The sequence below is a fragment of the Chaetodon trifascialis genome, chromosome 14, assembly GCF_039877785.1.
Source record: "Chaetodon trifascialis isolate fChaTrf1 chromosome 14, fChaTrf1.hap1, whole genome shotgun sequence".
NCBI lineage: Eukaryota > Metazoa > Chordata > Actinopteri > Chaetodontiformes > Chaetodontidae > Chaetodon > Chaetodon trifascialis.
In genome coordinates this window covers 12,304,568-12,329,682 of record NC_092069.1, presented here as the reverse complement: position 1 = coordinate 12,329,682, position 25,115 = coordinate 12,304,568, and the positions used below count along the sequence as shown (strand labels likewise).

Sequence of the window (25,115 nt, the reverse complement as noted above, 5' to 3'; positions counted from 1 at the left end):
GTCGCTGACCCCTCCCACCATAGAGATACATATAAGCGAAGTGTTAAGGCTTGAACCTGATCGAGTCCTTCTCACGGGCTTCTGTAGAGGAGGGGTGAGACAGCATGGGAGTGCTGCTTTGAGTCCTTTTGTTTTTTTGGTATGGCTATTTTGTCAGTCGGATTATAATATAGGATGAGAAAGCAAGTAATTTGTATTTTATGTATTTATTTTTAATGCAGAGGGACCACTTGATATAGTTTCCTGTTTTTGGTGAAAATTACCTTTCATTGGATGCATAGACAAACTAACAGAATGGCTCAAATGGACGGAGAGTTTGGTGTGAAGGGCAGCAGCATCATCAGGGAATGGAGCGGACAGGTCCAGCCTGCTCTGGTTGCCTCCTTCGTTTTCCTCTTCTGTCTGGAAGCCTGCCTCTGGGTCAGGAACCTCCGGCTCAAGAGGAGACTGCCGGGACCCTTCGCCTGGCCTGTGGTGGGCAATGCCATGCAGCTGGGCCAGATGCCTCACATCACCTTCGCCAAGCTAGCCAAAAAATACGGCAACGTGTACCAGATACGGCTCGGCTGCAGCGATATTGTGGTTCTGAATGGAGACAGGGCGATCCGTGAGGCTCTGATACAGCACAGCACAGAGTTTGCAGGCAGACCCAACTTTGTCTCTTTCCAGACAGTCTCAGGGGGTAAAAGTATGACTTTCACCAATTACAGCAAACAGTGGAGGATGCACAGGAAAATTGCTCAATCAACGATCAGAGCATTCTCATCTGCCAACAGTCAGACCAAAAAAGCCTTTGAGCAGCAAATTGTGGCTGAAGCCACAGAGCTAGTCGAGATTTTCCTTAAACTCAGTGCTCAGGGCCAGCATTTCAACCCTGCCCATGAGCTGACAGTAGCTGCAGCGAATGTGATTTGTGCCCTGTGCTTTGGAAAACGTTATGGACATGATGATGTGGAGTTTAGAGCCTTGTTACACAGGGTAGATAAGTTTGGAGAGACAGTAGGGGCTGGCAGCTTGGTAGACGTGATGCCATGGCTTCAGTCTTTCCCTAATCCAGTCCGCAGTATGTTCAAGAACTTCAAACTCCTGAATCAAGAGTTCTTTGGGTTTGTCCAGCACAAGGTGGAGGAACACAGAGAGACATTTGATCCAGAGGTAACGAGAGACATGAGTGATGCCATTATTGGCGGGATTGACAAGGCGGACAGTGAAAACGGTCTCACCAAAGACCACGCAGAGGGGACAGTGTCAGATCTGATTGGTGCAGGTCTAGATACCATCTCCACCGCTCTCCACTGGATTCTCCTTCTGCTGGCTAAACACCCTGAAATACAAGCCAAACTCCATGAGCTCATTGATGAGGTAGTGGGGCGGAGCAGGCTGCCATCCGTCGAGGACAGAAGTCGCCTAGCCTACCTGGACGCCTTCATCTACGAAACCATGCGCTTCACCAGCTTCGTCCCCGTCACCATCCCCCACGCAACAACCTCCGACGTCACCATCGAAGGTCTCCACATCCCCAAGGACACGGTGGTCTTCATCAATCAGTGGTCCATCAATCATGACCCCTTGATGTGGAAGGATCCACATATCTTTGACCCCTCACGCTTCCTGGATGAAAAGGGCTCTCTGGACAAGGATCTCACCAACAATGTTATGATCTTCTCAGCAGGGAAGAGAAGGTGCATTGGGAACCAGATCGCGAAAGTTGAGATATTTTTGTTCTTTGCGATTCTACTCCACCAGTGTAGCTTTGAGAAATGTGCCAGTGAGGACCTGTCCTTAAACTGCTCCTATGGGTTAACACTGAAGCCTTTAGATTACAAGATTACTGCCAAACCCAGAGGAGAATTACTCAGTAAAAAAAGTTCTCCAGTTGACAAAAATGCAATATAAGGTATGCGTACTAAAATATATATATCTATGCCTTGCATCAGAGGATGTTTATGTAATAAGCTTTAATTAACCCAGAAATGCAAAAGATAAGCTCTCTGCTGACATTTACAACTGTTGTTATTTCACTCAGTTACTTCCAGTTTTTATATTAGAAGTAAAGTCCATGTAAATGGCATTACAAAGCATGCGAGTCATATCTGAACTCAACAGGAATTTCACTCCTCGAGCCTGAAAAACTGTGACTGACTGAGAAAACCTAAATATATCTGTACTGGCTCTGCCCCATTGTGTAAGAAATAAAAAGCTTTGATGTTTTTGCCAAAAACCGCAATTCATAATGGACCTTAAGTATGTATTGTTATTTATACGAGGGTATTTAGCGGAGTCACTCTAAATTGCAATATAAACCGGTGGTGATGAATAAACTTCACTTTGAGCTTTTGGGTTTTTTTTCGCTGATGGGGAGGAATCATGTGCCAGCTGTGTGGTCTCAACTGAATCCTCTGTACAATTATTCACTCAGACACCCATTTATCTTCATGTGTACCGTACTTTTTCACATTTGAGCTTAATACGAATAGAGTGTGCAAGTCAACTACATTCATCTGGTCTTAAATCATGCATAACGCTGTTGTATTTTGGTAATAGCTCATGTCACATGCAGCATATGTCTAAAGGCCTCATACTTATGACTAGTTATACTGTCTTTTAGCATAATACATCACTGTGTAAAATGATTCATACTGCACTGTCTGAATAATAAGCTGAGTAGCTAAATAAACTTTTCAGAATGAAAACAGTTTGATAGTGTCTGTATTCAACTAACTGAAGCCTTGGATGTACAATAAAAACATTGCATCGATCTCTAACTGAATCTGTGGGATGTATCCATCAGAACAGCCAAAGTGTTGAGAATCACAGAAGCCGGAGAGGTCAAAGAGATAATAATAGATCCTGATGTCTGGTCTCAGTGTTGTTGTGAAAGATTAATATGGGTTACAGGCCCTGCATGTTCTTGTTCTCCCCCCTTTACAAGCAGGCTGTGACACAGGACATCAGTTCAGGCAACAGTAAGCAGCCACAAGCTTCACTCGTCAATATTTAACATGGAGCGCGCTGTACTCTTGACTGCTGTGTCATTTGTTTCTAAACAAATGCAGCCAGTTTCAGCCAAGTAAGTGCCTACGTGCCAATAAGCCATATTTGTCTGCCCATATGCGTGTATCACATCTCATACATCTGTTGTTATGATTTAACATGTAATAAGCTCGAGGTACCTGTACTTTAATACTGCAGTGGTAACACTTTATGTTAGGGTTCACATATTCACCATTAATTAGTTTCTTCTTAGCATGCATATTGGCTCTTTATTGGTCATTACACAGCACTTCATTGAATAACGTTAATCTACAACTACTAGATCAATAAGTTTAATAAGTTTCCCCTAAATAACCTCCTAATCACTGTGATATTACTGTGATATCACTTAGTGATATCAAGTAAGGAAGTTGTTGTATATGAATCTTAGTAACCTAAACCTAACCATTGATAACCCTAATCCCCCTGAATAAGGCATCAATTAGTGCTTTACAATGACTGACAAAGAGCCAACATGCTACTAATATGCCTGCTAATAAGAACCCAGTTAATGGTGAACTTTAATACAAAGTGTGATCACTTTAATTTTGTGCTACTTAAAACATCTACTCTTGCAATTAATTGTCTGGATTTGGTTCATTGGCAGAAGCTAAAATGTTACTTCCACATTGTCATACAAGAAGATTGCATGAAGGACTTTCACTTGAGGCTGAGTATTTTTACATTGTTGTACTGGTACCTTTACCATTAAAAGGTCTGAGCACTTTTCCCACGTTTGCAGATTTTGACTCCAAAGCGATGATTACCAGACGTCTTTTATGACCGTAAAATGCTGCTTACCGGCACTCAACCTGCCGTGACTCAGCTGTACTTAAGTGTACGTCATGATGATTAAGCTTTTCGTTATTTTCTACCAACTGTGCATCACCTTCAGTATCACAGGATTTAAAGTCACATGAGCTCTAGCTATTCCAACAAAAGCAGTCAACAACCCTCCAAAGATCCTTGCTTCCTGAATGACTTTCCTTATTTTGGGAAAACCAAAACCACCCAATGCTCAACATTTATCCTTGCTGTAAGTATGGTACATAAATATTAGTTTAAGTGTGGTTTAGCAGCTTATCATATTCATCCCCCCTCTTGCTTTTATCTCCCCTTCTTGCCACATGGGAGCGTTTGCTCAGTGAGTGGTCCCCTGCTCCGGAGTCTACCTGCGTACTTGCAGGAGCAGCGCTGTGGCCAAACTCTGAGGGACGCTTGTTTTCACTGTGGTTAATACAGAGCAGGCTGAAGACATTCTGTACTGCAACAGGCTCTCTCTCCACCTCTCTCTTTCTTTGCTCTGACACCGCAAGGACCCTAGGGGGAGGAATGGGCCTTCTATCCTCCCCCGTTTCCATCACTGCTTCCCAAAACATCCATGAAATGTGTCCAGCTGAAAGGCTCCCTTTCACCCCGAGTCACCCGCTCCACATACCCCACAGCACCTCGACCGGCTGAGTTTCACTCCTTAAAGGAAAACAGAAAAGTGTACAGACTGACAGTTTTCCAGCTCTGAGGTTATTCACATTCTGCACGTACACAGAGCCGCAGAGTGACCTCCCACAAGGTTCTCCGCTACCACCAGACAAGGCTCGGCACTCCAAAACCCCCTCTCCTCTGCGAGAGGTTTGACATGCAAACTGCAGTCACTGTTTGGTAGATGACACACAGTGAGGTAGAGTTACATGGACAGACAAACTCAGTTCTCCGCAAAATCTCTTCCCATGTCCACCGCCATCATCTGCCGAAACACAGCAGAACATTGTGTCTGAGCATTGGCTGGAAACAACCTCATTTTCTTATTCATCCAGTCTTTCCTATAACGCTGCCCTCAACACCAACACGCTGACCACAGCTACACTCTAAATGTTGCAGACAAATAATATGTCTGCAATTTTGCGTGCGCTTCAATCTGGCCCAAAACATCAAAGTGGATCATTAATCATTCTGTTGCAAAAAAAAAAAAAAAAAAATAAGTAAGTAAGCATCCCAGTAAATATTTTTCTTTGAATAACAAGAACAAATAGGCAACGGGGGAAAAAAGAAGCTCATGCGAAGTAACTATGAATCAACTTTTTCCCAGAGAACACACTGGACAGACAAAGGTGGCATTTCCAGCAAGTCAAATAGCCATGATTGCCCAGAGGTCAACACATACTCAGTCTCTCCTCTGTCTATTTACAGTATAATATTTATACCGCAAGCATGTCATGAGATATTTTGCCCCTCTGCGGTAATTTGACCCCAAAAGAGAAATGACTGACACTTTAATAATCCCAATCCCTCCCTAAACTGATGCTCCATGTTTTAAAACGCTGACATCCTGTCATCAGGGATGTACAAATAACTCAATTGAGGAAACAGTTGTATTATGCGTTCAGCTTCAGTGTAATATATTCCAGACTTTTTGTGTGATGTTCCATTTGTTAGCTCTTGAAATGTTTCCCCTCTTTTGAAGCCCCCTGTGGAATTATGTCATAGACATAAACAGTTAGCAGGATTTACGGTGATGTTCCAGTTGACATAATAACCAAGTCGTGCCACCTTAAAGTTCGGTGTCCTGCTATAGACTCTGTATTCTAACACATCACCGATGAGAGTCCAACAATGAGTGACCTTTCACTTCATGGTTTGGAATGGAACCTAAGACATATGAAGTGACCCTTTTCAGTAAACAATTACCCAGCTCATTATTATAGGGCGGGACGGTCAGCTCTTGTTGTTTTGTCCTTGTGTTTTGGAGCGGTGGCAAGGAGAGGACCTTTCATATAAAATAACACAATGTGCAGTTACCGTTTGCCACATTTCTTTCCATATAACAAACAATTCTTTTCAGGAGGTACGTGGAGGAAGTGATCCATGTTGGTCAGTATGAGAGCATGGTTAGCATGTGTTTTTGTTCATGGATGGGAGTTCATGGTCTGAAACAGTCACTCAAACTAACTCCGTTTAAGAGGTCATTTTTGTTTGATATGGAAACTGAGCAACACTGTCTCCTATGATTTATGCTGAACGGCAAAGTTGAAGCACTCCAGTGTGATGTTCATAGAGTGGAGTGAGACGAGAGGGCGCGGAGGCCGTGGTGGTGGACAAATTTGCAGCTCTCCTCCTCCAGACTGCCTTCTTCCATCACCAAGACATGCTGATGTGGAGGCTGAGGTCATGTCAGGATTTCCATTTTTTCCTGCGTGCACTGTGAAGAGGTGATGTGGCTAAGACCGCATTTGCACCATTTACATTCTTCAGTGTCTAAACAGCTGTACTTCCTTACTTTCTATTAAGAACAACAGGACTTGGCGAGGTTGTCCTCAAGCAAATACAAAAACTCCTTCTTTATTTGCCAAACCTAGAAAGCAAATTAGATTACTATAGTATGTCTCCTGCAAATAGCTAGTGATCTCATTTATCTGATGATGGATCAGTCCATGTGGACCTTCAGAGTGGGAATCTTTTACTTCCCTGTAGGTCCAGCACCTTCAAGAGGCCATCAATCTCGTGCAGCGTCAGAGATAGCAGTGTGTGCTCAGACGATAACACACCACTGGCACCACTATTGTGTAACTCAGACTGGAAGCTCTTCAAGAGGCACGTACAAGTGTCTCTGAGAGGCAGATATATCTGATTTGTTTTGAAAAGGGAGGAAATAAATCAGATTATTGCTCTGTGTATTTCTTCAAGCAACATGAGAACATTGGAAACACTCAGCAGAGTGATATCCCATGCATGAGTGGGAGAGAGGCTTTAAGATGTGCAGATAATCTCTAATTTTAACTTTTTAATAAAAAGTAATGCCTTTGATGAATTCACGTTTCTGGGATGAAACAGATAAATATTTAGGTTTAAAGGTAAAAGTTAATGACTGATCTTTGATATTGATACTTTGTTTTGCTAAATTGTGAATGCATACAATGTATTGTGCTCTATAGATAGAAAGCAAGAAAGGCATGGCACATGTCAGACAGAGTCTAACCACGTCCTCTTGGCACAAGACACGAACTCTTCAACATGCATCGCAGCTCATAATCAAATTAGACCTAACGGACAAACTGGCGCATTACCAGACTGACAAAACATAACAACAAAGTAAACACTGAGGGATCATGTTTCAACTGAAGGACGAAGCCACCAGACTCTTAAAGTTACAGTGAGTGCGCTTTTGACAACCACTGTTTGCCGGACCATAACCCCAACCCTAACCCAGACAAGTTGGGACAGGAGCAACAAAAGACAAAAACACCTGTTTGGAACATTGCACAGGTAAACAGGTTCATTGTTACCAGGTGATAGCATCATGATTGGGTATGAAAGGGGCATCCTGGAAAGGCTCAGTTACACATCATTGTGTAAAGGATATTACTACATGGAAAGACTTTGTATAACTGTTGTCAGTAAACACAGTTCATTTGCAAATGATTAGATCTAACAGCCTTGAAAGAGCCAACTAATTTTACTAGCGTCTTATTTGGAGAAATCTACAGTACTTGGACGTAGATTACATGGCCAAAAGTATGTGGACACTCAAACAAAGTATATGGAAACCTACACATTACAGGAAGGCTTTCCACAAGATTTCGGACTCGGCTCACAGTTGTTAATTCATGCCAAAGGTTTTGGATGGGGTCGAACTCAGGGCTCTGTGCACGCAAGTCAGCACCAAACTATTATGTTATCATTATGTTGAAACAGGAGGCACAAAGTTTTTTAGCTACTATTGTCTCAAATATTTGCTGTATCATTGAGATTTTCATGAATCGCTACAGCCAAAAAACAAAAGTACACAAATGGAAGTAGAAAAGGGAGTCCATATACTTTTGGTCAGTGAATGCAGAAGAGGCAACAAATGGTTAATGTTAGTCTGAACATCCTGAGTAGATGCCAGTCCAGCAGTCTGTGTCTGTGGTCTGAAACAGTGGCCTTGGCACAGTGCAGCTAGGGTAATCATCTGAATCCACAATGAATAGGCCAATGCAATATTTTATAATCGTTGGTAAGTACAAGCGAGCAACATATTACCATCACTGACATCAAGGCCAATCGAGATGCAGTCTTTCATATCCACTGTTTGAGAGAAATAACAGAAGAGTAAAGCAGAACAATCTTTGCGTAATCGTTATTACTCGTGATGAACAATAGTGACTGAGGAAAGCATAATGACCCTCCATCTGTCATAATCTGCCTCAGTTTTACAGTGCCTGTATCTGAAATTCTAGCGCATGTATTGGGGTATGAAATATCTTGTAACCATCTCCCTGACAAAAAGTGTCACATGCACCCTTGTCAAACAAGCTACCCATAATTCAGCTCTCCACTGCGGCAGAACCCCTCTCCTTCCCTCCCTCGCTTTTCACGCCATCCCACTTCAAGCCCTCTTCTTGGCAATGCTTTACGCCAGACCAAAACAATTTAGCAATAAGCTATTTGCGTTCGTAGGGATTCATTTTCAGTTGTTTTTACATTCTCCTTTTGTAGTGGGCTCTGATTGCCTGTCAGAATTTCCCCACTGACTGAGAGAATAACGGTTTGCTGGAGCTGACCACTCTACTGAAAATACCTTGTTCTGCTAAGACTTGGAACAGTCCACGCTTGGAACATGTCGGCTTGCTGACAGTGTGAGATGTTATATTTCAGTTCCTGTTATCCTAAACGACAATTTCACATAGCCTATGCCTATGTGTGCCTATTTTGAGAGGGTTCACTGTCACTGAAAAGAAAGGAAAATGTGGACTGCAAAAGCAATGCAAAGTGTATTTACTTCTAAAATCTATGGTACATTTAGGTTTAGGATTCTTTTGCAAAGGCCTGATAAACAAAAGCAGCAACAACGCTTTGATGATGCAGCTGACATGATGCAGAGTTCAATTCTATTCATGTGGACACACACGTACACAGGGACATGCTAAGACAGTGTGTACCCTATGCTTTATTCAGCACTCATTAGCTTCATGACAGCACACAGGGTACCAGCAGTGCATAAGCAGTTCACATGCACCAGGAGAGGTCAACATCCCTCTGACAATTTGTCTCTTTCTGCCTATCTGTGTGTTTTACCCAACTCTGCTCTCTCTGAAGTCGACCTCTCTCTGAATCTGTTGATCATGTGGGTATGCGAGTGTTGACGGGCCAAAATATTACATAAACATTTGTTCCTGCAACACATCGCCGAAAGTGGAAATTAAGCACTTTCATCAGGAGCAAGCAGAGTCAACAGCCTGTTTGTGAGGGACACACACACAGGCGCCACTAATATTCAGCCAGACAAGCATCCAACAATTCCTAGAAAACAGATGTCGACAGGATGTCAAATGTGTGGGTGTGGGTGCCTTGACTCTGCAAGTTAAATTACGCTGGCTATCAGCTGGTTTTCGCAGGACAATGCATCCGGTGGACTCCACGCTGCAAACAGGCATCTGAGTGGGTGCAGGAGGCCGCTCGGGACAGGACGAGAGGTCCTGGAAGACGGCTTGAGCTGGAGCGGAGGTGCGGATCATAAAGAATAACAGAGCGGGGATGAAGGGTGCTTATGGAAATGCTGGGGCTAACACAAGGTTCCGGAGACACCGTTTACTCAGCCTGCCAGAATTAGAGGACTTGGCCGGCGGTTCCTCTCCTCCTCTCGATCCCACAGAGGGAAAAACTGAGAGGACACAGAAGCTGATCATGTTCTGACTGTTTACGCGGTGGCATCGCCTACACTCAGTATTCCAGAGAGAAATTATTCTGAGATGTCAAAGTCATGGGTTGGCAATTTTTTTGATTTGCAACAACAAAAAAGGGATTTTCTGCATCACCTCCTCACACTTGTTTGGATACTTGGAGAAAGCTGTTAGGTCTACTGGAGCGTAAAGCAACACAACTGATGACAACAACAACTATGTATTACAGCATTAAATCTTTGGTGGGTGATCTCATAGCATTATGTAAGACAGCGGTGCCCATGCCAGACCTTAAGACAGAGTGCAGGAGAGACATTCAGGTGCATGCCGCTGAGCACGCAGCCCTCCCCTCGCCTGCCATACTTGGAAATAGTTGGTCGAGCTTGCTCAACTTGATTACCCCAATAACAATCCCATGCCAAGCCTTTAAAAGAGGTGGTCTAGTGAAATGCTTTTGAAATAATTACAGCTTTCATGTTTACAATAAAACCAAATCATAAACTCAAACAGTTTAAATCACTAAGCTCTCCAGCATGAGTACAGTAGCTCCTGATTACATAATTCAGTTAAGGCAGAGAAGGAGTTAACACATCTGCAGTGAGCTACCTCCGTCTGAACCATAGTGGCTGTTGGACCTCTCACACGGGGCTACAGCTCGGCTTTCAAATACAGTCACATGTTTGTGCATATTGCACCCACTTGCCCAAACTCTTGCCCAGTAAAATTGCTTCAAAAATACCTGTTCCTGACTTCTTTAGATGAAGATAAATGACTTGAGTCGGAATCATAATAAGGCAACAGAGGATTAATTATGATTCATCTTTTGTTAGTCTGGTGACTGCAGAGTGTAAAGAAAACAGAAAGGGACCGGTTCACGAAAATGAATAAAGGCATCTGAGGACAGCGAGAAACCTTACACCCAAGCACATTTAGACAAGAGTCCAAGAAGCGGCTTGACCGAGAGTGGAAACAACTGACAGGAAATTTACAGTCAGAACTGCTTCACCATGTGTTCGCTTCTTTATGTTATGATGGAAAGTGTTGTTCTGTATCACCTCCCAGATTCACCACCTGACAAGATGTGGAGACGGTGTTTCAGTCAACAGCTCCGAGTGCCTCCAGAAGAAGTGCGCTCTCATCCAGTTGCAAGCGCAGTTTCACTCAGGACATGTACAGCACAAATCAGTGAAGTGTCATGAGTCAGAGGAAGGGGGAGCTCTGGTATGAATGACAGCCAGTGAGTCAGATCGCTGCGCACGCACACAGGTGGCTTTGGTTTGTCAACCAGTGCCTTTCCTGTGACTAGGAGACACCCGAAGTGAGAGACGCATCCACAACCGCTCATCTCACCACCATCCGCATGCCAAGCCCCATCACAGTGGGCAGAGCTGGGGAGACAGGAGTCGGGGTGTCTGCTCCAATTCTCCAAACTGGGATCGCATAGCAGAGGAGAACCCATTAAGCGAGTCCTGGACTTTGGCTGACTCCCCGGGAACATAGGCCCCTCATCACGCCCCCCACCCCCACCCCCACCCCTTCCCCTCCAACTCTTCTCTCTCCCTTTCACTCCTCCCACACACACTCCCACCCCCCGCTGGCTCGAGCGCCAGGAACAAAGATGTATGGGCCTCTGCAGAGAACCGCCTCCGAGGTAGCACTTCTCTCCTCTGCCAGCAAAAATAAGACGCTCTGCTCTCTCTCGCCTCCTCTGCCCGTCTCAGCAACACAAGTCCCTCCGCATCACAGTGGTCTGAGCGCTGCCAGAAGCTGCAGCCAACAGCTACACTCTGCTTTGCCCTCTTTCTCCCCCCTCTAGTTCTGAGAGAATTTTACTTTGCCCAAGAAAAATTATGTAGTTAAGGGCCTGCCAGCTTTTAGAGGCAATGTGTGTTCTCTGAGATAGGTTGCTAAGCGCACAGGAGTAGACCACTTGTTGCGTTTATTGTTGTTAGGTTGGAAATTGGGAATTACATGGGCTGTAGAGTATCTGGTCTTGGCCATGTTTGAAAAGAGAACCAGTCCAAGATTGGACTTGTAAAAAAGAAGAACCAGGCAATATCTTTGGCACAGTTCAAAGAAACTGGTAAAACAAATACAAATACTGGCAGATACACTTCAAGATGGACACACACAAACTCAGCTGTGGGGACATGTAATTGACTTGCGCTCATGCTGTAACCCCAGGCACTAATTGTAACCGCAACAATGAAATGCTCTACAGTAATCCTTAGCCTAATTTTAACCCGAGTCTAATTATAACTCTGTTCCAAACCCCTAATCCCTGAGCAGCCCCTTTTCAAAATAATGACAAGACTTTGTAATTTTAGAGGATATTAGTTATATTCTTTTTGGGAAATGTGATCATCCCACAGACTGAAAAAGAAGGAAAACAACACATAAATGTCATCATGGGCCTCAGGACATTTGTTGTAAGGAGAACTCCGGACATCCTGTGACCTCAATGGCTTTTTCCTTTAAATTGTCTTAACTACCAGCTCTAGACTGTAATTAGTTCAATAACATGTCTTTTAATGTCTGCAAATTTTATAGACTTTTACATCCAGTGAGTAAGTTTCTAATAAAAGATCTAAAAGCACTTACATATCTGACAACTTCCAAGCAGCCAGCAAATTGGCACCAGCTAACAGACATGTCTGCGTATTGGACATCTGTCTTTGTACTTGTGGTAGGTCACCAATATTGGGGCTGACCAATTTCTTGAATGTACTGAAGCGTGAATGTTCTCTGACGTAATGGATACATCTGTACTTAAGGTCCACTGCGAACATGAGGACATTTGAGTGCAAAGGGACGGCTGCCTGTGTCCTCCTGAGCGGACCAGCTGAGAAAACACTCCGGAACATAAAAACTACCCCCCATCCCCCAAAACAATTGAATTCCATCGCTCACATCCCATGGCACCCATTTGGTTTGGCCCAGAGCTGACATCACACCTACTCCTCATTTCATAACATACTGCGAGGGAAGAGTTTAGCGTGCCGTACCTCGTGGGCTGATTTATGACGTGTCATAAAAGGTAGGACTGATTCTGGTGCAGCATGTCAGCTTTTGAGTGAGAAAAGGAAGGACGTCAGGTGATTTTACAGGAAAAAGTATATTTAACAGCACGACTCAGTCACAAACAATTCCATCATGCAAAGTGGATGACATGGGAAAATGCACTGCGGTGTACAACAGTACAAACTCAACAACACATGACAAGAAACTCAGGGATGTATTACGATATACAAATAGCTCAGATTTTCTCATAAGTCAGTATTAAAGCTGCTCTTATCAGTGGATCAAATGGCCACGCATATTATGAAAGGAGTCATTAAAAGCGCATGAACCCACAGACAACTATCTCCCATCTTTGCTGTTCAGCTCCACAAAGTTTTCTTACAACCAATTGTTTTGGCTTAACGGTTCTGCAAATGTACTTTCTGGTTCACTCTCACCGCTCTCGACTGTATCTTGTTTCCAACTGCAGCAGAAAGCAAAAAAAGTTCCGATATATCCACTGTACACTACCAGTACCAGTACCAATGAGCAGGTGGACAAAGGTAGCCACCAGCTAGTGAACATAATGGAAAAGAAGACAGAAATGTTAAGTAGCTTGGGTTGTGAACAATTTTCAGATCTAAAATTTGGTCCCCAGCCCAATAAGTTTGGGTACCTTTGTACTAATTAGCAGACAAAAAAGTGTTATTTAGAAACTAAATGTGGAGATAAAATGTGCGGGAAAACTAGACAGGATTTATACGATGTTTTTCACATAACTGAGCCACGTAACTTGTGTCAAGAACTGAGATGATGAAGGTGGACAGAGTTATAACAAATAAAGGGAGTAAAGGCAGGTCAGATGTCAGGACAAGCTGATGAAACCCCCCTGGAGCTGACATGGAGTACAGGGTGGACATTTCCTGATAGGCGCTTGAAATGAGCTCTGATATTTGGTGCAGCTCCAGGCTTTTATTTTTTTAAATATATCCAGCTCTTGGTAATGCACACCAACTACATTAGGAGGGATGTGATCAAACTATTGTAAGTACAGCCTTACAGAACTAGCCATCAATTCATGTGGTTTATCGCATACAGTAGAATTTAGCGCAGAAGCTCAGATACAAATGCTGCAACTGAATCAACATATTGTAATCATCCCTATGAGAGCTACATATGTTAATCACCACTAACATTTGTCTCCAGCTTTCATCCCATAATGCATCTGTTTTCCTAATGGCTGTGGTGACTTGAGGATGACCATGTCTCTGCTCATAAAGCCTGTGTGGTCACGCAGCGGTTTTAATAGCATGACAGTGATGTTAACCATTATCCCGTGGTCTTATTAAAAAACAGGCACGATTTGACAATTTTAGCTTTTATGAAACACTATCATGTTCTCCAACACACACACGCATCGAGTTCAAGAAGTACGGGCTAATTAGTAATAAAGTCTAATCTTTTGCTTTTCATTGTAAATACAATTAACAAAAGAATGAAACAATACTTACAGTCACTATAAACAATGTAGACAATATAGCAACGACAAATACTGTAGACTCAACAACGAATTTAATTTACTTAAAAAATAGGGCTCCTATTGCCTAGAGACGTATTCTCACAGATTGTTTATTTTTCTCACAGTCCAATATTTAGACTTGCGTCAATTCAGCTTATTTAGAAAAGATTAGTGGCTAAAAGGGAGTGATGTAGTACAGAGAGAGAGAGCAAAAGCATCTCTGTGGCTCACCATTATTACCTCCTGACCTCACATAGACCGCAATCACGGAATGAACGGGCCAGTGCTCAACCTGTGTGCTCGACCAGTGACATGGCCAGTCTCTAAAACAAGTTTACCAGAAACATTGTTGGTTAATATCCATGGCACTTCCACAAGGTTCATATGTATTAAGGTGCAATGACCAGCCCTCTTGCTTTGGGACTCTTTTTGATATCTCAGGTAAAGATAATCCAGCGTTTTGCGAGGCTGTTTCTGTCTTGAGAATGCACCAGAAATGGAGGATTTAACGAGGAGCAGGCTGAAAAGAAGAGTCAAAGTAACAGATTTAAAAAAAAAAAAACGCCAGGACAAGAATGCAGTACAAGGAGAGCCAGCACCATCCTCAGCCCAACACATATCCGGGAATCGCTCTCCTTCATGCTGTGATTGTGGAAATAAGACAGACATTTGTTTAGCACAAGGAGTGTTAATTTATCAGAGTGCTAATTAGATGTAAGCAGACCTTGGTGCTCAGCATGCCAACTACAACACACATGCAAAATGGCACACTCACACTGGGGATACGGCTGAGCTGGACTGATGGAATTCCATAAAAGCCAAGGACATTTATCACTGGATGTAGCAACAGCTAAACACAAGTGCAGCGTGATGCCAAAGCAAGAATGTGTGCAGCCAAAACTGCTGATTGAGTACGCAGGGGTTTGTGGAACAGGACAAGGAAGTAACTCACTTGAAAGGGTAAAGAAAAAAAAGACTTGAGGCATATTCCACTTTGGCAGGTCCTCACCTTGGTCATGTAAGAATGGTGAACCAGCATGGTTTACAAGAATCTGGCAACAAAACCAACGAGGCTTTTACTGGCATTTTCTTTGCATTTGGACTGAAACTCAAAATCCATTGGATACTGCTCTTAGCTGCTGCAGCCATCAGCTGTGGTCAAATAGCTTGCAATGAAAATATTATGTGTGATTATCTGACATTGTGTTTTATAAAGTATTTGGAGGCAGAATAATATCTTTAGAAAATGACTTTATCTAAGTCTCACTGACGCAGGAGGGGGAGCAGCAACTCTTACCCAATTTTCCGGATAAGCTTGTGACATCTCTTTCAGATGAGTGTTGGGAGGAAACAGATAAAGCTTTCCATGTGGCATGTTCTTTTTCTGGCTCATTCCTTTGCCCGGCTGCCAGAGACCTCTGTTTAATGTAGTTGTACAAGGAGGACGAGGGGGAGTAAATGGAGGAACTTCAGGGGGAACACTGAACATGCATGAAGGAAAATGGTTCTCCCAACTGACCGGGATGACTGGGGGACAGAATGTGTACTAATCTGGGCGAGCGGCCAAGCTAAATAGCCTGAGGGGGCAAAGGAGAAGCTATAGTCAGGAAAAGGGGGAGTTCAAATAATGTATATGGAGGGTGGACAGGACAAGGCGAGACAAATGCCATTACAGCGCAGAAATGAAAATATGAGACGCCAGGAGGAAACCTGGGAGTTGTAGGAGTGTTTCCTCTGAGGACGGGACAAGGGTCTGGTTGCACAGCCATACGGAGCCACCTGTTAAATGGTGCTTAACGTGCACAAACACAAACATACTGCTGACACGAAAACACACTGTACAATGCATGCAGTATCTCTACCACTGCCTTTCCCCTCTTTCTCTCACACACACACTCGATGACCTCCTGGGTGCTGTGTTTTCTGCACAGCGGTGTGTACTGCCAAGTCACACAGCTTGAGCAGCAGGGAGGTCCAGAAATCCAGGGGGAGATGGTACGTGACAAAGAGCAGGCTGTGTACGAACATGAGTGTGTCAGGTCAGAGGAGTCAAAGTGGATGTTTAGTGAACGCTTTCGAAAAGAGGCTACCCGCGTTTGCACGAGGGTATGCGTATATACGAGTGGCAGTGTTCTTTGACAATTACGTACGTGCCCAAGTTTGTTTTCGCAGAATGGAAATGATAGAAAAGACGTGCAAAAAGACAGAGGGCACAACATCTGATATCCATATGTTCATTTGGCTTAAACCATTTTAATCAAGTTTGTGGCCTCACGGAGCCAAAGTAGCTGCCTGTAAAATAAAGAATACAACAAGAGGCACACAACATCAGCCATCTCTCTGTGTTGGTTTGTGTGCGTGTGTGAGCGGTTGCATGCACACGTGTATACAAACTGTGCCTGGCCTCGCCACAGAGAGGACAGGGCATGTGAGCTTCATGCTGCATCAACTGCTCCCTCCAAACTCTGAAAGTGATTTTCTCACCGTATCTCAGAGGAAATGATTCATTAGGCTGTGGCCCAGTTGGGATCACTCTGACATGGAATAAGAAGCAGCCACTCACCCTAGGCTGGTGCATTTGGAGTGCGCACCGAGACGAAGGGGAAGATGGGAAGCAGCCCGTGAAGGACAAGATAGATGGAGGAGGGAGAGGGGTTAAAATGGCAGGGGTGGATGCAAGCGGAGGACTGGAAAGGCAGAGCTGGAGGAGAGGAAGGCTGGAATGAAGGAGATAGGGGAGGAGATGGAGGGACAGAGAGGGGGAGAGGGGAGCCTCTGTGGCTTTGAGTCAACGGTACAACGGCTCCCAGACAAGCTCGTCTTTCCTGGAACACCACAGGAGCGCTCAGCACGAAAAGAGAATGATGCTATGTACTAATCCTTCTGAGGTCATCTTGCACATATCTTTGTCAATTGTTTTAGTATCCTGTCTCAGTGTTGCAGTACTTGGGAAACTTATGCCAACACAGTACACTTCACATGATTATATTGTGGCTTGACTTAAGATTCAGAAACTAAACAGAAATGCGACTGTTGACAGCAGTACAGTTAGGCATAGCTTTGCTGACTGTGTTTGATTGTGCGTGACCTGTCTAACTTGAGTGTTTGTTGCATTCCACACATAGAAACTCCTAATTAGACATAGGAAAAGTTCATAGCATGGCCTGTTAACACGACATTACTAATCAGATATTTCAGATATCACACTACGACATCTAAAGCTGGACATTGGAGGTTCCCTGGTGAAATTTCTGGCCTCTTACCTCTGTGATCCCCAGCATCTGGGCGTACAAGAAACAACCAATGCGATGCTGAACAGCTGCACTTCCCAACCAAGGTAATGTCAAGAATAACCCAGTTAGGGTTACATAGTTTTCATTAATGTGCCACAAATGTAACTAAATAATGCATTTCAAGATATATACAGATACATAAAAAATACAATAATGCCCTCTTACTGTAATTGTGAAGACGTAGCTTGGTATATGCAGAATTCTGGGTAAAACTGATGGTGATGACAGAATAGTGTTTAATCAGCCTTTGCTTTGTCTTGGGAGATTTGCCCCAGTTGCCTGAAACACAGGCAATCGAGGAAACTGGCATCACTCAAGATGCTCCAGCAGTCCACTAATTTACTGCACTTGACTTGAAAGCAAAATTTAACATCCTTTAACTACAAGCTCAGAGATCGCAACTCTTCAAGTGTAGATGAGTTCACAGACATGAGTGCTGATCGGTGATACGTGGGATCTGATTTATGTGGAATGCAATTTGGCTTAAGGGGAGTGCTGAAGATAACCCAGACTTTTCCTAGAAGCGGTTAGAAGTAGGAGGAGGAGTGAAAGCGGAGAAGAGAACAAGCAAAGATAAGAAAGGGAGGTCTGGATTATATGTTAAGCCTCATTACTCAACCTCCCACTCAGTTTAATACAGTGGGAGACAGAGCCAGACAGAGAAATAGAGTTAAAATGCAAACATATAACAGCACACAGCATATGCGTGCATGCGTGTGTGTGCGTGTGTGTAGCAGTGTGGGTGTCCATGTTTTCCTGTGACCTCATGCTTCAGTTGAAGCTTGTAATAAAGCAGCAAATTATGAATTAGATAAGTGTCAGTGAGCTATTGGTCTGGGAACACAGAAACCATCCCAACCGCACTACATTTAAGAATGTGACTTTCTGCCCTCAGCTTCATCTATCATCTTGTAAAACCATAACATTTCCACTTTCCACTGAGTTACTCACGATAGTCACGCCAGTCTCAACGTACCTCAAAACCCCCGAAAACGTGTTAAAGGGTTAGATTCCGGATGCATTCCCTTCATGGATTCAGAGCCGAGATGGTAATTTACTTGTTATCTGTCACAACAAGACAATAAAATCACACTGCCAGATGGTAATTTACTGTCGTCCTGTGTTGAAGTGGTGCTTTGCAATGATCCTGGTGATAGCTTTTTCTGATATAACGTGTTTTTGCTGATTCGTCTGGGGTTTGTAAAATTGTTTGTACATGATTTGTATGTGTCACCTGCACTTCCAATCACTGTCAGTGTGAAAATCCAGTGTCTGGTGTTTAGGATGCAGGGCACAAAGGATAGCAAGGGAACCCCATAAGACATGTGGCTTTGATCAGAGCCAGTACTACCATGACATCATTGTCACATAATTGACTCTCATCGCCCGTCGCTCTCTTTCCGTCTTTGTTGTCAGGCGAGTGGAGGCCGCAGCTATTGAAGTTTTCCTCTTTCACGTGATTATACTTTTCACTGCGGGCTGCAATATGAAAGACCACTATGCGTCTGGATATTCTGTTCATGCAGTTCTTTCCCAACCGGATATTTAGCAGACAGTCAGGCTCTTCATTTGAAAGGATCTCCTGATTTTTTCATGGAAAAATATGTTGGGCTTTGAACGGGACAATGTCATGTCTGCTTCTGTAGCCTACACACGCATGTTAAGGATTTAACTGCCCTAACAAATAAATAAAAAAACTTCAGCCCTTACATTAGGTTGACTTATGCCTTCACAAAGCAACCATGGCAACAAGTGACCACCAGAGTTAATGTGGTTGAAGAAAAAGTCCTAACTCTTTTCATTAGTGTATTAACACCTGAAAATAAGAATAATCATGATTTTGTTACCTTAAAAAGAGCTCTTAATATCTACAGAGGGAGTGGGTCCTCTTCCACGGAGTCAGCCATGTTGTACCTACATGTTTCTACAGTAGCGCAAACACTGGCTTCTTTCATGGTTTTCACTGCCGCCATAGGGCAGAGTGAGGTGAGGGGTATTCAGTTGGTTACAAATTGCAACCGCACCACTAGATGCACTTAATCTTACACACTGGACCTTTAAGACACTGGACTTGTGTATCAGCTGACTACCAAACACCATCTGGTGGTACTCACATCAGTATCTGACTAAATAAGCTATGTGCACCCCTGGTCGTAACACACGTCGCACAGCACAATGCAATTAAGTTTCAGTGTAAATCAGTGAAACTCCTCAGAGCTCCCTGTTCAATAAAGGGCAACTGCCAGGGCAGCCATTGTGCAGCCTTGCTGTTGTTGTTATGCGTTAAACAAAGTCAAGCTGTCCCTTCGCTCTTGCCAAGCTCATTGTCGTAGTTGTTGTTCTAGGAGCACCCATTCCTGGTATATTCAAGATGCCTTCATAAACAGAGCAAATTACCTCTGCTGGACTTGTCCATAAACAACAACCACATGCTGCTACATATAATAAAAAACATGATAATAACCACAGGCGTGATGGGAATGATGATGTGACTCAGTCCCGGCGGTATGCATCCGTGTTGTCATTCCTCTCTTTGTCTGTCCAATTATCCATCTCACACAGACTTAATGTCCATCTCCCTATCCTTATACACAACTTTCCAGGGATACTGACATGCCATGATGGTTAATAAACTGGAAGTTCTATTAAGTTGAGGATTTAAACGCATGCATGCATGCTGAAATGCTGCTAGGAGTCAAAACAATACCAAGAGTTGGAGTTTGATCACGAGAAGTAGCATGGGATCATGGGAATAGTCTTGACTAATCATGCTCCATCATGGCTGAGCAATAGAAACAATAGCAAACAATAGAGCGGCCAGCTATCTAGTTTGCCTAGTTTGAATTTGAAGCAAACTTTTAAAACGCAGCAAAAAAGAATCTAAAGAAAAAATGCTTATTAGGCACATTTCCATCAACTGATTTGGAGAAGAAATAAACTACTGGTGGTGGCTGGCGGTACAGTCTATGTTTGGCTGTGATAAACAGACGAGGAGAAAGAGCAAACACGAACTGGAAACAAAGCCAGTTGTTTGCTGACCTCCAATAAACCTCAAAGACGAAGAGGAAGAAGGAGAAACAAAAGCAGTCATCTTGGTCATCTATCAAAGAAAAATGGAGAAAATTTCACCAATTTCTTTCAATTCTGCTTCTTCTCTCAGAACAGAAACAGCTGATCAGTCATTCCTCTTAAAAGTGAACAATGCCAAAATGTATTCGGAAATGATGTTTCCATCACCAATTGAGTGCATAAATCACCTCCAGCCAGCGAAAAAACTTTTTTATGAAACTGAAGAAAGTTTTCTTTAATTTTGCCATTTCAACCTTTTCTCATGTGACACTGTGACTAATGAAATGCAGCATTACCTTAAATAGAATTACAGATTTCTATGGGTTTGAACATGGTTGGAAACAGTTGGGATAATATAAGCACACAACTAAATGAAACATATAACGTGTAGTTTCATTAAACATTTTAATGCTGACTGGTCCAGATTATGCCTTTAAAAATGCACTGAGATGATGTGTTTGGATGTTAACACACACAATTATGTTGCGCTAATGAAAGCATAAAAATTACCCAAATCTAAAAGCTTTACTGAAACAAAAGCTCTACTGTATGTAGGAAGTCATTCTTTAGGAAAAAAAAGTGTATTTAACTGTAAAGTGCACTTAATTCAAGCCATAATCGTTTAAATCGCTTTTGTAAACTTTCAGGAAATTGATGCTTACCGCTATCGTCAATGTTCACTAATTTCCTTTTAATTTCATGTCATTTCAGGATATTCAAACAAAATGTTTGACTTTGGGGGGAGGACGGCAATGAATACTTTTATGATCTGGTAATGAGAGGAAATAAAACTTAATGAACGAGCTGTAAAGTGGTGGTCAGGCTGGGGTCTTTAAAAAGGGATAGTTCAGATTTTTAGGAAGCCTGTTTCCGAAGAACTGAGAATCCTTTCAGTCCGAAGAAAAACTCTCCGCCACATTGAAATCCCTGGGAAAAAGGAAAAGTTTGGCTGAACACTCGTGGTGACGTCTGAACGGTCACCAAATGATCTAATTAATCATGTCGTGTCAAAGTGAATGCTGTGTGGATGTGCCTGGTTCTTCACAGCCACTGATTTAACAGGTGTTTCTGGAGCTTTTTTTTTTTTTTTTGGATGGACTGAATTGACACCCTGAGTGAAGATAATTCACATTTAACAAATGGATAATTCTTTTATCTTTTAGCTTTTGACTCTGTCCAGCAGGAGTCATCTTTACTGTATCCAAGCAGTAATAATTAATCTCACTAAACGCACATGACTGTGGTCAAACTCACTGGGCTGCAACGCAGACACCGACGAGGAACGCCGGCCAACTAGCCAGGCTACATTGCTGATATATTCAAGCCCTCTTCAATCCCTTCTCTGTTCCTCTGTGTTTATTATGCATCATGTTGTTTCCTGTTACTAATAGCCCGATCGGTCCCATTTGCGGTAACCCATAGGGACATTGCTTCTTGCACAAAATCCAGCTCTGAATCGAGGTGCTGAGAGAAAAGACACACTGTGTAAGAACTTGTCGTTCCAAATTTCTGATGACATTATTCTTAATCACGGAGAGAAAGTCTCCCTAAACAAACCCTTCCAGTATGCGCACAACCACGGAAACCGCATCCTGGTGTTTCTCAACAGAATGTTTGACCTGGTGACAGCGTTTGAAATGTTTCACAGCGATGGACGTACAGCTATGATGTGTTGCGTAATTCCTAAAGCCAGCAGGAACCATCTATCAGTGAGTGCAGCGGGGACAAGTCGGAAGAGAGGTGAGGTAAGGTGAAAAGAAGAGACAAAGGGAGGAGGGGGAAAGGAGAATTTAACCTTGCTAAGGCTGCTGGGTAATATCTCTGCAGCTTGGAGACACTTTATGTAAGCTGCTGGGTGTAATCTGGAAAACAGCAAAGGAAAGGAGGTCAGTGATGTATCTCCTTGCAGAGGAGGGACTGTGAAGCTCCTCTGAGGGGAGCTGCGCTGCACAGGCAGATGCAGACGCACACAAGTGTAAGTGCACAAGTAGAAAAGTGTCCACAAGTAATACACGGCTCAACAGCGATTCATCAAAATTAAGCAGATGTAAACCTATACAGAGTGTAACCCTAACACCCAATCTATCAAAGAGCTGCCTCTTGTCTCTGCTCTCCCACAGTTTAAATCTCTCCGCTGAATATTGGAATATCACTGCAACATACACCTACAGTAAATCATCACACACGCACGTACACACACACACACACACACACACACACACACACACACACACACACACGTTGCCTGCTGCTGTATAACTCATTCCTATGCAGTCCCCACTCAGTGATTTAAAGTGATTGCTTTAGCAGTGCAGCTGTCCAGCGCAGCTCTTCACCCACACATATTCACAGCAAGTAAATCCGTCAGACATATTTATCACAGAAAGCTCGACGTTGTGTGTGTGCGATGTCTGAGGCGTTATGACATGAAGTTTCTTTTTCAAGCATGATTTGTGGTCCCATGTTTCTGGTCTGTATACACACGTTAAGTAGGTTGCCCTGCACAGAATACAAGTCAATAACTAACTGCTGCTTCTTCTTGGTGCCAAAGTTTCATTTCTTCAGTTAAATCACGCATCCTGGGGTACGTGAGGAGGAGGAGATTTTATGTGCCAAATCCACTAAACCTGTTAGAATTATATGAGAACATGTGAAGAATTCTGCAGTATTTGCAGTGGATATTGCTTTTTTATTTGTAAGGTTTTAAGGGCTCTGCATGCACTGCAAAAAAAAGCTAAATCTACGATGGAGTATCTTAAATCAAGACAATGCATGCTTGTCTTTTATCTGACTAGATAAATCTTCTTCCCAGGCAGGTTTCATGTTAGAGCATTTCACTTGTTTAGTTCATGCTTTTTTGCCTTAAGATATTATAACTTCTTACAGAGATTTTATTACTGCTTCTGAGTAACTAAATGCTTGAAACTGGAATTTCCAGAATTATAAAGCTGTTTGATGAACACTGACAAGTACAAAGCTGCTTTGTTCAAGGCAGAATTTCTTTGTATCCTGTCAAACGTACTTGTTCTTTTGTCTGACTGCACTACTTTTAAGATAGTGGTTCATTCTTTGAGACGTGATATTTTTACTTGTTTAAAAACTGTCAAGGATATTTTTCTGTTCTGTTGGCAGATTGTTTTGCTTATTTTAAGTAACATTACTCCCTTTTCATCGCTTTTTTGTCATGTTTTCGAGAGCTGAGTTTTTGAAGTGTAGCTAGAGTAACACAGCTGTCGTGGCATTTACATTCTTTTAGTTGCAGGAAATTCTTTGCACGACACACGCAGCTCATTTGACGAAAGCGTTCCTGCAACAGGCCATCACACTTAAGCTGAGAAGGTGTAGGCAAAGGCCTCATCAAAAGATCAAACTGCTTCCTGTGGACCCACCAGGGACGAGCTCCACTGTCACCACAGGTCACAGAAGAGGTGACCCTGCACACCAATAACCAGCAGCAGATGAGCCAGTGCAGGAAGACGCTGCGGGAGTCCAGGAAGTGGCTCGGGTAGGAACATGTTTGGAGAGAGCGCTCTTTTGGCAAGAGGGGTGGGTCTCTGGTTTATTTTTGGGGGCCTCAGCGACAACCCTGCTGCTTTCCTGTTTTCTTTGCTGAAGAATGGGTCTCGGGTTTACAGGGACAGATAAAACACAAGAATAGAGACATTCGCACCATCGTTTTTCACACTGAGAATGATTCATATAAGTACTGAAAGCCTAACCTGTCAATCAACAAGTGGATGTTGTCCAAAGAGGAAAGCAGTGTGGAAGCCTTTAGCAAAGTGTGTGAATGTTTTTTTTTTACCATTGTGACAGAAAAAACAAAAGAGACAAGGAACACAATCTGGATGACAATGATTTTGAAGGCCAGTAGGTGGCAATCTTCTCAGCAATTCTCGCCAAGCACCTGCATCCTTCGGAATGAAGGGGGTACAGATTATTGCCTGCAGATCACTTCAGGAGGCAGGAATGACACTGTCATGGCAGACACATTAGGCAGTAAACAAACAGTATCCATGCAGTCTCACAGTGCAGAGATGTATCAAATGTAGCAGCAGTACGTGATAAAATCTCAACAGAGGACAAAAGATACATCTTAAAGTGGTAAACCACCAGATGATGTGTTCAACATTGAAAGTGCTGAGGGAAATTTCTGAATGAGCTGCGGTTTGCCTGGATTCACGTCTGCCTACCATCACAATATCAAGCTGCAATCAGGCTTTACAGGATCCCTCCCAGACAGCTTGACATGCAATGCCTAACTGAATGTGTATCGGGCTCCTCCAGCAACAGAGGGACATTACATTCATATTGCTGATTTTATCAGAGTCCCCACCATTGTTGTTTGCCTGTGGTCTATGTCTTTCATTTCCCTCTCAGTCGCAAGACTGATCCAGAATTATTATTGTTGCACTGAGGAGGAAATTAATAAATCTCAGAGGAGGAAATTAGAGTTCCAGACGGTGTGGGCTCAATGTGATTTTTTTTTTTTTAAGCAAATGTTTTACATAAATCGAATCCATGAGAACTTATGGACAGAGTGAGCAA

At 43.1% G+C, this 25,115-nt stretch overlaps 1 protein-coding gene and 1 pseudogene across 1 annotated transcript in view; one reads left to right on the top strand and one right to left on the bottom strand.

The window, feature by feature from the left end:
- Positions 1 to 25,115, bottom strand: part of bmf1 (BCL2 modifying factor 1) — an 82,264-nt gene that overhangs the window by 55,173 nt on the left and 1,976 nt on the right. The window lies entirely within an intron of this gene.
- On the top strand, positions 83 to 2,749 carry LOC139342626 (cytochrome P450 1B1 pseudogene; annotated as a pseudogene).